At 40.2% G+C, this 6,342-nt stretch overlaps 1 pseudogene; it reads left to right on the top strand.

The window, feature by feature from the left end:
• The first annotated feature begins 209 nt into the window (after positions 1 to 209).
• On the top strand, positions 210 to 5,339 carry LOC138156304 (ATP-binding cassette sub-family F member 2-like; annotated as a pseudogene).
• The last annotated feature ends 1,003 nt before the right edge of the window (positions 5,340 to 6,342 follow it).

Here is a 6,342-nt window from a genome sequence, read left to right as displayed (position 1 = left end):
AAATTGAAATAGATATCAAATACACTAACTAAAACATCTTAGATCCAAAGGATCTTCACAGGACAGAACTTTGGCCTAAAGAAAATAATACAGAATGGAAGCCAATGAATGGAGAGAGAAGGAAGAGCCCAGGAATGGATATGAGATTTTGGGGGAAGAGGGTTTCTGGTTAAACTGAAAGGAATGTAAGAACTATATAGCTCATCACCATGCCCTTTGATCTGGCCAAGAAGAATGCAGCCAAGAAGAAGAAAATCAAGAAAGTCAGGGAGTGGCCCAGAATTGGACGTGAAGAAAATGGAAATGATGTCACTGAGCCAGACATGGTAGAGGAGAAATATAAGGAAGCCAATGGCAAAGAAGCCTTAGAAATGGATTTGCTGATCAAGGAGCTGGAAAACTTTGAGATGAAGAAAGCTACCGCCTGAGCTGTCATTGGAATTTTGGTCTTTCACCCCAATAATTACTGACATCCATGTCATTAACATTCCATGCCCAACAATTACCCTGAGTTCAGTGAATCACTATGTCCTTGTTGATTTGAATAGGATTGGAAAATATATGCTGCTGTTTGCTATTAGTAAGAGAAAACTGCCTGTTCCGAAGCACATTGATATCTATCACCTGACTAGAGATGTCCCCTAGTAACATGATACCCTTGCACTGTGTGATGGAGGTAGATAAACAGTGGTCCATGTTGGAGAAAGAGGCTGAGTGCTTTCATGAACGTGGATGTGGAATATGAGAAGTTGATGGAATTATATGAATGATTAGAGAAGTTGGATGCTGACAAGACCGAGATGAGGATCTCATGAACTCTACCTAGTTTGATCTTCAGACCTTCCACGCAACAAAAGAAAGTCAAGACTTCAGTGGTGGCTGGAGAATGAGAGTAGATCTTGCCAGAACTCTTTCTATCTGGCCCTTTATTCTGTTAATACATGAACCCATCTCTATAGGATCATGCCCTTATCACTAATCAATGTGACTCCATCAGTGCTGAGTAGTTGTGATGCACAATAAGTCTTTGTCCCATAAATAATCTTCAGGGCATTGTAAAAGCATTTGGATTGTTACTATCAACATAAAACTGAATTTCATCTGCCTTTTTACTGAGTCAGGAATCCTGCATCTCTCTAAGCTTTGCTTGTATTTTACTTTTTTTTTTAAAGCAATTGGGGTTAAGTAACTTGCTCAAGGTTACACGGCCAGTTATTTCTGGGTGTGGTCCTAAGTATCTGAGCCTGGCTTTCGATCCCCAGGTCATCCCAACACTGGGACCGGTGCTCTTACTCGCTGAGCCACCTGGCCACCCTGTATTTTACTTTTGATGGAATTAAATGCTGCCTTCTTAGAGATTGGATGAATTATCCTGCTGGTACATGCTGTAGAGTTCTCCTTTTTCATTTGGAAACTTCTGAATTTCCACATCATTTTCATCTTGGTGTTTGTAAGTACTGTGGCCAGCTAAGTTGGTGGGCTAGCGAGTGGTGAGAATAATAAGACAGGGGTGCAATCAATAGTCTGTTTATTACAGGACCATTTCATACAGAGCCAAAGATGGACAGAGTTTTTATGCCCCCCAAGAGAATGTAGACACCCCAAAAGAATGCAGGCAATATAGAAAGATCCTACATCAAAGGAATGCAGATAACGTAGAAGGAGCCTCCCTTAATCCTCTTTACTATTTACCCTTGCATAAGGTTAGTTACTTATTAGGATATTATTCTAGGACCATATCCAGAGGCATAACCAAACAAGATCACATGCCCTCTTGCTATTTGCCAGGTAACCTTTGCAGGTAACTGCATAGGACATGGGAATATACCTAGCAAGGTCAAGGGACCCCAAAACATTCCCTTCATAATACATCCTCTTTCTTGTCTGCCCTGTAGCCTTTCAGATAATAATATATGGAAGGGGAACATTTCATTAGCAAAGCCAAGAAACTACTGAAAGTTCACTACATGTGAGTGTTCTGATCCAGATTACCAAATGCAGTGCTATACACCAAATCTATGAAAGTTGCCTACTCCTTTTCTACTGCACTGTGTGTTTACTCAACTTTCTCTCCAAGTAAACAACAAACTGTTCCCACTCAGAAAAGAGATATAATCTGTTGATGTTCATTCTTCTGATAATCATTTTACCTTGGGGGCACCACTTTTGATGAATGTGAATATTTAGCTTGGAAAAGATAAGTCTATAATCAGTCCAGTACTCTGCACCATACATTGCCATCATCACTCTCACATCTTGTTTGTCTCTTTTTCTTAAAATTACACAGTCTCCTAGATGCCAGTGTTTGCTGGAAGAGTGCCTCCATGAAGTGTTATTATATTTAAATAAATGCAAGACAGTGTTGGTTATAAGAAGGCCATGAAATACACAAATCTTTAGAAGTATATGACCATTGCTGTTGCTGTTTTCAACTCCATTCCTCCTTAGGACTCCATGCCGAGTCTGGTAGTCTCAGTCCACTCTAGCATTAAAGTCATCAAGAATTATAAACTTGTCTTCTTTTGGCACAATGATGATAAGGGTCTTCAGGTCTTCATAAATTTTTTTTTAACCTAATCAGGGCTCTTCATGGTGGGAGCATAGGAACCGATACTGGTGGCATGACATTTTCCTGCAAGTGGCAATCACATTGTCATGAGCCTGTTCACTGCTTTTGGCAGGCATACCAGCTTGTTGGCCATATTAGTTTTGATTGCAAAATCTATACCAGCTTCACAGCACTCCCCTTCACTTTGGTCACTCCATAAAAATGTGTATCTAACTCCGACTTCAGTAAGCAGATGGAGAAGTTTTGAAAATTGTGGATAAGTTGACTTACCCTGGTAATGTACTTTCCAGGGATGTACACATTGATAATGAGGTTGACACACGCATTGCCAGAGCTAACTCAGTGTTTGGGAATCTCTGAAGGAAGGTATGGGAGAGAAGAGGTATCAGACTGACTACAATACTGAAGGTCTATAGAGATGTTGTACTGACCTCATTATTGTATGCCTATAAAACCTGGACAGTGTACCAGCACCAAGCCAGGAAACTGTATAATTTCCATTTGAATTGTCTTAGGACGATTCTGAAGATCATGTAGCAGGATAAAGTACCAGACACTGTTCCTTACTAGAACTAAACTGTCAAGCATTCAGACTTTGCTTCAGAGAGTGCAACTCCATATTGCTGAAATGCAAAATGTACTCTTGTCAAAAATTATGGGGAACTCACACAAGGCAAGAATTCATATGGTGGTCAGAAGACATGATACAAGAACACTTTCAAGTTCTCAAGAACTTTGTGATTTATTCTGTGATATGGGAGGCACTGACATTGAACCATTCAATATGGCATACCCACTTCAGAGAAGCTACTGTGCTTTATGAGAAAAGCAGCATTGAAACAGATCAAAGGAACCATGGGATGCACAAATTTGGATAATCCACCCCAAGTTGTGTAGCAGCAAGCACCCCAGCATACCCAGGATGGCCTTTAGCACAGTTTCTGAAACTTCTTTTTCTAAAGGAAACTCAACTCAAAATGGGTTAACAATCTTGCTTTAATCAAATATATGTCATTTACCTAGTTCAGGGGAAAAAATGTCAGCACCCCGAACTTCAGAGAATACAAACAAGTTACAAGCAGACAACAAATACAGAGAAACAGATCAGCAGACAGGCTCCCAGCTGTCTTACCATTACATCCATACCTAGTCAGTTACCAGAGAGGGAAGTACCAACATGTGGGTTTTCAAAGCTGGGGGGCTCAATGGCTGACCAGAGTCTTGTCTGGTCAAATCACACAACTCTTCTCAAAATGAGCCCCAAAACAAAATCTCACATCAGGATATATGTAGCTTTCTCCTGGCTCAGAGAATGTTACAACCATCTTGACCCACTGCCCAATCAGAAAGTATCAAGGTGTGGGCACTCCTGAAAAAACAAGCCTCCCACCACAGGCTCTATTTGACCACATTCAGCCTATTAGGGAGTAGAGTTAGAGTATATTTTCAAATCAAGGAAGGTTCTCAGAGTCACATAAGCCTATCAAAGGGCCTAGGGGCAGGAAAGACCTTAAATTCCCATTGCCATAACAAATGTTCACACAGACTCCTTGTGCCTGATCTGTGACAGAGCATTCTAAGTTCATATTGGTCTTTTCAGTCACAGTTGGACACACTGAAATTTGACTTTTGCATAGTGATGTCATTTTGGTCCCCTTTGAGAATGTAGGACAATAACCAAACAACTAGATTAACCCACCAGTCACCTGGATCTGGATACCTATGTTTGGTTAGAAGAGTTAATGATGTTCAAAGGAATCCTGCTCTTCATCTTCCATTCCCAGGACTTCTTGAATGGTGTTTGCAATAATATCAAACACATTCATAAATCAGAAAGTCAAGTATTACACAGGTAATTATGACCAGTATGTGAAGACATGACTGGAACTAGAAGAAAATCCAATAAAGTGTTTTCACTGGGAACAACACAAGATTGCTTGCATGAAGAATGGCATTGTTCAATTTTGCCATTGCCGTGTCAACCTAACCTGGTAGACCCACAACAGGAAGAAGATACTGCAGAAGATTATGGTCTCAGGGCTATTATCAATAAAAATTTTTCATTTTATTTCCTGTCATGTGGGAAGATTCCTCCACCTGTCATCATGGCACAGAAGGGCACAGAGCTTCAAGTGCACAGATGATGGGTCCTGCATCTACAATACCCTTGAGTTTGGAATTGACCTGTGATTCTAGTGGGGTTCTATGGAGCAATAAAGTCAACCTTGTTGAAGTGCAAAGAGGAGATGTTTCAAAAACACTGTCTCATTAAGATTCACCATTATTATTAGCATTTAAAGGAACAACTGGACTTGAATATGCTCCCCCCCCTTAGAATATACGTTGAAGTGCCACATGAAAATCAAAGAGAAAGAAGATATGAGGAAGAAAATTCGTAAGTATGACCTAACTGGGAAGCAGCAGGTGGGCCCTGTCCAGAACCTTTGATATGGATAGAAGTGTCACATGTGCCTGGATTGGCTGACTTGGCAGAGTCTCCACATGCCCTTCATAGATGAACCTCAATGTTATCTAGAAATTGAGACCATAGATGCTTTGACTGATGCCCTCAAAGAGTTTGAGGGTGGTATATGATAGTCAGCCATGACTTCAGACTTATCCACTGCTTTCCTGGGAGATCTGAATCTGTGAGAAGCAAACAATCACCAAGTGGTCTGGTAACATCCTAGCCTACAAGGAACATCTTAAGTCCAAGCTGGTGGATGAGAAGCCACATCTCATCAGAAAAAAAAAACCCCATAATGTATGAGCTAGTTACCACAGGTTTGGATTAGGACCTTGGTCTTGGTCTGACAAGTCACCCAGGACTAGACCTTAGATTATGCTCTTGCACCACTGTAACATTCCTCATCTCTTACCATATCTTCCCTTTACCTTTCCCATTAACTCCCTGTTCCTGCCTTTGTAGCACTCTGACCTCTACAAACAATATCTGTTTTCCACCATCTTTGTTTACCTTTATCTACATCTGGATTACAGTTGGCTGCCCTCCCCCACTACCATATTGTTCACCTTTTCCACAAGTGAATGTTGATGCAGTCAGGACCACCTAGGGGCACCTTTGGGACCCAAAACTTAAAGTTGAAGCACAGACAAAGATTTCCAAAGTGGGCAATACCTCCCCTTGGGGGGCATTGGAATTATTTAGGGAATGGGAGAAGTGGTCTCCAGTATAATTGAGGGGCATTGAATAAAAATAAGGGGGTGATTGTGGAAGCATAAGTAAAGAAGGGAAGAAATTTTGAAAGAAAAAATTGTACATGTTTTATCTGTTGTGTAACAGATAGTGATTACATTATTTTCCAAATAAATGTGAAAAATGCAAGTTATAATAAATCAGTGGTCAAGTACACTGCCAGTTCTTAACAAACAAGCATTGGCAGGCAAGCATGTCATGCATTGTCTGGAAGTTCAGCATGCATTGGCAGGAATATATGTCTGTAATGACATGTTTACAATATGACACTCTATGGTTATATGATGCAATATCATATTATGAAAATTTTAATGCAGGAATAAACCCCACAAATTTACAATAAATTAATACATTTATGTCATATAACATTTTTTTAATGAAAAAAATTTTAAAAACTGTTATAGGGTTAAAGAAAGTAGATTTATTTTCAGATTTCGGTATTCACTTGCACAAGATTTTGAGTTCCAAATTTTCTACCCATCTCCCCTCCCCCAATACCAAGATGGCATACATTCTAATTGCCCCTTCCTCCAATGTGCCCTCCCTTCTATCAACC

This window comes from Petaurus breviceps, unplaced genomic scaffold (genome assembly GCF_028583685.1).
Source record: "Petaurus breviceps papuanus isolate PSGF00001 unplaced genomic scaffold, PetGlider_PUasm1.0 154, whole genome shotgun sequence".
In the NCBI taxonomy this organism is placed as follows: Eukaryota; Metazoa; Chordata; class Mammalia; order Diprotodontia; family Petauridae; genus Petaurus; species Petaurus breviceps.
This window is presented reverse-complemented; position numbering and strand designations above follow the sequence as displayed.